Genomic DNA, 6,000 nt, shown 5'->3' with positions numbered 1-6,000 from the left:
CTAAAACTAGTGGCCATACCAGCATGTTAGATTAACCCCAGGGAGTATGCAAATACAAAGATTACTAGCTATAAGACAACCTGACTTATGAACACCGTGCTATATATAAAGCTTCTCAGTGGGTGTAATAAGACTGTGCCAGAAGTGGACTTGTGTTGGGGTTAGGCCAGGCTACCTCCAAATTTGGCATCTGAGGAAACTTCTACCCAAACTTCTGCTGTGGATAAAGCTTATACACAGAAGTAAAGAGTTTCTATTTCTTTGGGTCTTTGTTTCTAAAGGTTGTGATATCGTGTAAAATTGAGATAAATAAATCTGTGTGCTTTTCTCCTGTGCAGCTGTTTTTTATTATAGGTATCACCTTTCTATACTTGATGGTAGGTGAGACCAAGGCACTACCTTTTGTCTCTTGTAGGTATCCCTATGCCAAGATTTTCTCAGGCTTTAGAATTCACTAGAAGGGCTCACAGGAAAAGTGTTAAGCTTTCAGATTATTATGAAAGGATACATATTACATCAGCAACAAAAAGGGAGGCAGGACCCTGGATGCAAGAGTCTAGGCACTAGTTCTCTGTGGATTTAATTTCCCAGTCACAAGATAAGAAGACAATACACCAGGTCCTGGCAGCCAGCTAAGTTCTCCTGAGCCTTGACTGGTCAGGGACTTTTTTTTTTTTTAAATTATAGTCAGTTGTTTAAGCATTTGGCACCTGTGCTGGCTATTTTTATATCCTCCTGACATAAGCTATAGTCATCTGAGAGGAGAGAACCCTGATTGAGAAAATGTCTTCATAACATAGGGCTATAGGTGAACTTGTAGAACATTTTTAAAATTAGTGATTGATGGGGGAGGGCCCAATCCATTGTGGGGGGTGCTCTTTCTGGCCTGAGGGTCCTGTGTGCTATAAGGAAGCAGCTGGGGGGGGGTAAGCCAGTAAGCGGCACCCCTCCACAGCCTCTGCATCAGCTCTGGTCTTTGATTCTGCCTCCAGGATCCTCTCTGTTTTTCTGTTCTGACTTCCTCTGATGATGAACAGTGATGTGGAAGTATAAGCCAAATAAACCCCTTCCTCCAAGGTGTTTTTTGGTCATGGTGTTTTGTCATAGCAATAGAAACCTAAGTAGGACAGTACACAATGATTAACCTTAATGGTTCTTAGGCTCCCCCACACCTGACCTTCTGAAGTCAAATGGAGGCCAAGTAGGCCGTCAGTCTCAGCTTTGGCTAGCAGTATTATCACAAAGGCTGGTCAAAGCAAGTCCTTATTCTAGGAGAGCACAGTGTATGGGCATCTTGGCCTTGAATTAACCCTTGAGCTGCACAGAGCTTCACATATGGCCTTTAGCCCACTAGCAGCCAGATGTCTAGGTTAGGTACCTTAATCATGTGGTCTCTCTGGGAGCCCCTCAGGGTGTGAAATGGAGGGGTTAGGAAAATATTTGGAACATTCATAGTTCCCCAGGGGCTACTTAAACTGGGAGGCTAGACTCTTCAGGACTTGCTACTGAAAATAGTGTAAAGAAGGAAGGTTGAATAAATTGTTGAACAAAGGTGTTTTTAGTTCTTGGTGATTTGTTTGTGGGAAAATCAGGGCAAGCTACATCTCTCTAGATCCTCTTGATTTTATTAGCTGATTGTGATTAATTGCAGTTCTCTCTGCATAACATCAGTACTAAATATTTAGGATTTTTTTTGAGATAGTTACAAATACCATTGTGTTAAATAATGACCATATCAAGATCTGGTAGCCCCAAAGTTAGCTGTGGCAGATGGTCTGCCCACACAGGTTAAACAGGGTCTAGATGTGAGTTGATTTGCATTTTGTTGGAAGCTTTCTTTGCAGCTTGCTACCAGTTGATTTCTTCTTTTTTTCTCCTCCTCCTCTTCTTCCTCCCCTTCTTCTTCTCTTCCTCCTCCTCCTCCTCCTCCTCCTCCTATTCTTCCTTTTTCTCCTTCTCCTCCTCTTCCTTCACCTCTTCTTCCTCCTCTCTCTTCTCCTTCTCTTCATCTTCCTCCTCCTCCTCCTTCTTTTTTTTTGACTTCTCTTGCCTGACTCTTACGTATAGTTGTGCCCAAATTATACCTAATGGGACTTATTCTTTGTGCCTTATCTTCTTTTATGCTTATTCCTATGGGAATATAATTAAATAACATGTTTATTGAGTTCCTATAATAAGTAAGACAGGGAAGCCCTGGGTAACATGGAGGTAGCAGGCAAAGAAAAATCCTTGCTGCAAAGTATCAGAGACATTATCTCTTGTGAAATTGAACATTGTACTTTCTTTCCTCTACACACAGTCTCAAATCATGTACTACAATCCTTTGCTTAGCCCTCCTGCCAGTACTGCCTGGTCAGTGAAGATAATCCCCCAAAACTTTCTTTCCCTGCAAATGTAACCCCTCTTTTCCCTAGTTCCCTTCGTGTATTAAATAGCACAGTTGCAGCCTTCCATAGCAGCATCCACTAGGCGATGTTTATTCTGCCTCTGCTAGGCCTATGATGTTCACTTCCGATTCTCCTGTCTTGGAGAGTCCTGATTAACTTTCCCCAACACAAGTACTGTAGTCACTTGTGTTCCTGGTCCTAAGCCATTATATGTCTCTTTCTACTTATCTGTTGTGGTCTCATTCTCTGCTTCCTGTAGCACACAATCTTTCCCAGCATATTCTTAAGAAGTTTTTCATCTTGTCATTTTCACTGTGCACCCATTCCGTGGACTACACAAAATTCCCTGACATGCCCATGCATTTCCAAGCATGTTGATCTCTGGGCCTGAGATTCGCTTTCTCCCTGATTTGCTCTAATGAACCCCAATCAGCACATTTTATGGCAGGTTTCTCACTAGGGCTGCCTCTCTCCCAGGTAAATGTTCAACGGTACATGGGGCATTTCCTTAATGCACTATATGCACAGTGGCTTGTGGTTCAGGAACATGTCAAATAAATTACTTTCTTTTCCCCTTTTCCCGTTTTTAGTACAGCAACATTTACATTTAAGGTTCTCATTGAGAGTCTAGCTTACTTTAGGCCCAGCAAAAACCTGAGTTGGTGACTACTGGCTTTATTTAATTAATGAAAATACAATTGCAAAATTAAAATTTTTAACTTGCTTGTCATTTCATTAGCTGAGAATTTTAGTGCAAAAAAGGAAATCCAATTTTTCATATTTCTGGACTTTTTCTTCTTACATTACACTCCAAAGGACAACTTAACACCTGGAAAAGCGATCATGCAGTATGGTAGTTACATTCCATTGCCCTGACCAGATACCTGAAAAATAGCAATAGAAGGATTTATTTTGTCTCAAAACACAAGAAGGTAGAGCCCATCATGGTGGGTGGGGAGAGCCTGGTAGAGATCCAAATGGCAGAAGCATATGGCAGGAAATTTCCAGACTTGGGCAGACCATGACCCAGGAACAGGTAGTGATGGCATTCAGCTGGCTTGCTTTGGGTCTGTAGTCTCCGGAGTGTTGTTGCCCACATTTAGGGTGACTCATTCCTCTGCTATTAATGTCTCTGGGAACACTCTCACAGACAAGCACAAAGGTGTGTTTCTTAGATAATTCCCAATTCAGTCAGGTTACTGGTGAAGATTAACCATTGTTAGCTTCACCTGTTTTGGCAGATGGGCTGAAGGATTTGAAAGCATGCCCAGAGTTTGCAAAGCATATTATTTCAGATCCTGTGCTTACACTGTTTCTAATATTGCACTTTAGAATTTAATGAAGATATTGAACGATAATTTGTTTTTCTCCCCCCTCCTCCACTCAGATTTTCAGGAATACAAATGATAGGAAGGTTTATATTTAATTGTATTTATGTATTCGTCCCTAAGCTGGTTATAGATCCATTACAATTTCATGCTAGAGTCATTGATTTTAGTTATTATGTGAAGCTTTGGGAATTGCTTTAAGTTCAAGGTATCGCAGGGTGTTATGCAGGAAGTTTATTATTGTTGCAGCGTGCTTAGCGGTGGTGGGTAATTCTGACTAGTCTGATCATCTCCACAGGATGTATTTGAAGATACTTTGTCTCATTATAATTTGAGTGACAAGAGTGCTAGAGGACAGCAATTTAGCAATGATATCAGAGACCAGGCTGCATCCAGACATTCTTCCAGATCCTTCTTGGATTTAATAGTCCATTCAAGAGATTGTTCTTTGCAATGAGCTTAATCTAAGATTGTGAAAAATAACTGCAAAGGAAGACTTGGGTTTTTTTTTCAGATTTAATATTTAAATATAAAACTACTCAGAACGTTAAAAGATGACAGTAAAGTTAGGAGGAAATAGTAAAGTGATTCCAAACATTAAAACTATTTTTAGTAGCACAGGTAATTCATGTCAGTGGTAAGGGTTCAGGGAGGTACCTTTACAGGGTCACCACCAGCAGCCTGAGATGATCTAATATTTCAGAGACTTTGTTTTTGGCCACACTGGTTATCTGTGGCTTTGATGCAGGAAATCATTTATGGACCAGTCATTGTGTAACTGACCTGGAGATTTTATTGAATGTATTTTAATGGGTAGAAAGACAAGTGCTCAAGAAAAGAACAAAAGCCCATCCAAGAGCATGGGTATGTGCTTCTCAAATAAGAACAACAGATAGATGACACACTTAACTGTGGGTACCAGCTCCTTGAATGGCTTAGCATTAGCCATCTATACCATTTGAGTGGCTCTAGAGTTACATATCTCCCTTCACAGAGGCTATGCTAATCTCTGTAATCATTCCAAATTTAGTATCTATGCTGTTGAAGCCAGTGCTCAAGTTACATCTCAAAAAGTTTCTAAAAAATCTTTTCCACCCTTCTTGAAAAGTGAGAATAATAGCATGGCTCCCAAGGTGCTTAAGATGTAATTGAAATCTGATAAGTTGAGACCAAGAGCCACTGGAGTTGCATGTGGTATTTAGTACATCTTTTCCTTGCAAATGGGTTTGGTTGGTTTATGGTGAGATTTGTAGATAACTGCAGGTTTATATCTGGGAAGGAAGAAAGGCTGTAAGCAGTTGTTAATTTTATTAGAATATTGGCATGAGGTTTCAACCAGATTCCTGGGTAATGAACTCTTCTTTTTTTCTCAAATAGTCACAGTGTTCCCTGCCATTCTATCCCATTTCTATTCTATTTAAGAATAACCTGATCTTCTTTCAGCTTCTACAACTAGAACAGGAGCTCTTTAGATAACTTCTGTTTTTAGCACCAGGTATCAAACTTAAGCCTACATACACAATAGGCCAATGATGTGTGTGTACTGGGCCTTTTAATACTTTAAATGGTCTTGCTAAACTTATCAGATGATCCTAACTTGCTTTATATTGTAGACAGACCTTGAACCTGACCTCTCTCTCCCTAAGCCCTCACAGGGATCTGTACTTCCAGCCACCACGCCTGGCTCAGACGCTGGTCCCTGTGTCTAGCACGGGGTTTTCATAGCTATGGGATGACTAAATGTAGCCATCTATTTGGGAAGCTTCTATTTTGGGAGTCTGGATTAAGCCACGATATTACTTAAAACTTCTAGAAATATTTGAAGCAATACTTTAAACTACTATGTTTAATTAGCTCAGAAATAAAATTTCTGTCTATTGTCTCCTGGTGACTTACAAAACAAGGAAGTGAGTTAGTAAGCACAGAGAAGTTTGTAAGTGTAAATTTCTTCCCAGTATAATCCCTTAGAGAGTTTATATTAAATAAAGCTAAGTTGCTCAATCAACAATGTTTCCGTGTGTGAAGGTATTTGTATATAAATTACTCAGTTTGCTTGGATCTAGCATTGATAGGACATGATTGATCTTTAAAAGTTTTATGGAGAATCACAGACTGTGAAATTAAAGGCAGTTGAGTTGTCTGACTTAGCTTTTTCCACTGAACAGACACCTGTATTTTTGGTAGTAGAAGCTGTGTTTTATATCTGTAATTGACTAGTCTATTAATTGCTCATGTCTGACAGTAATTAATGTCGTGTTACCTTCTAGTTTCTATCAAGAAGGCCT

The sequence above is a fragment of the Mus musculus genome, chromosome 1 (genome assembly GCF_000001635.26).
Source record: "Mus musculus strain C57BL/6J chromosome 1, GRCm38.p6 C57BL/6J".
In the NCBI taxonomy this organism is placed as follows: Eukaryota; Metazoa; Chordata; class Mammalia; order Rodentia; family Muridae; genus Mus; species Mus musculus.
The sequence above is the reverse complement of the archived record's forward strand: the minus strand, read 5'-3'. Positions refer to the sequence as shown.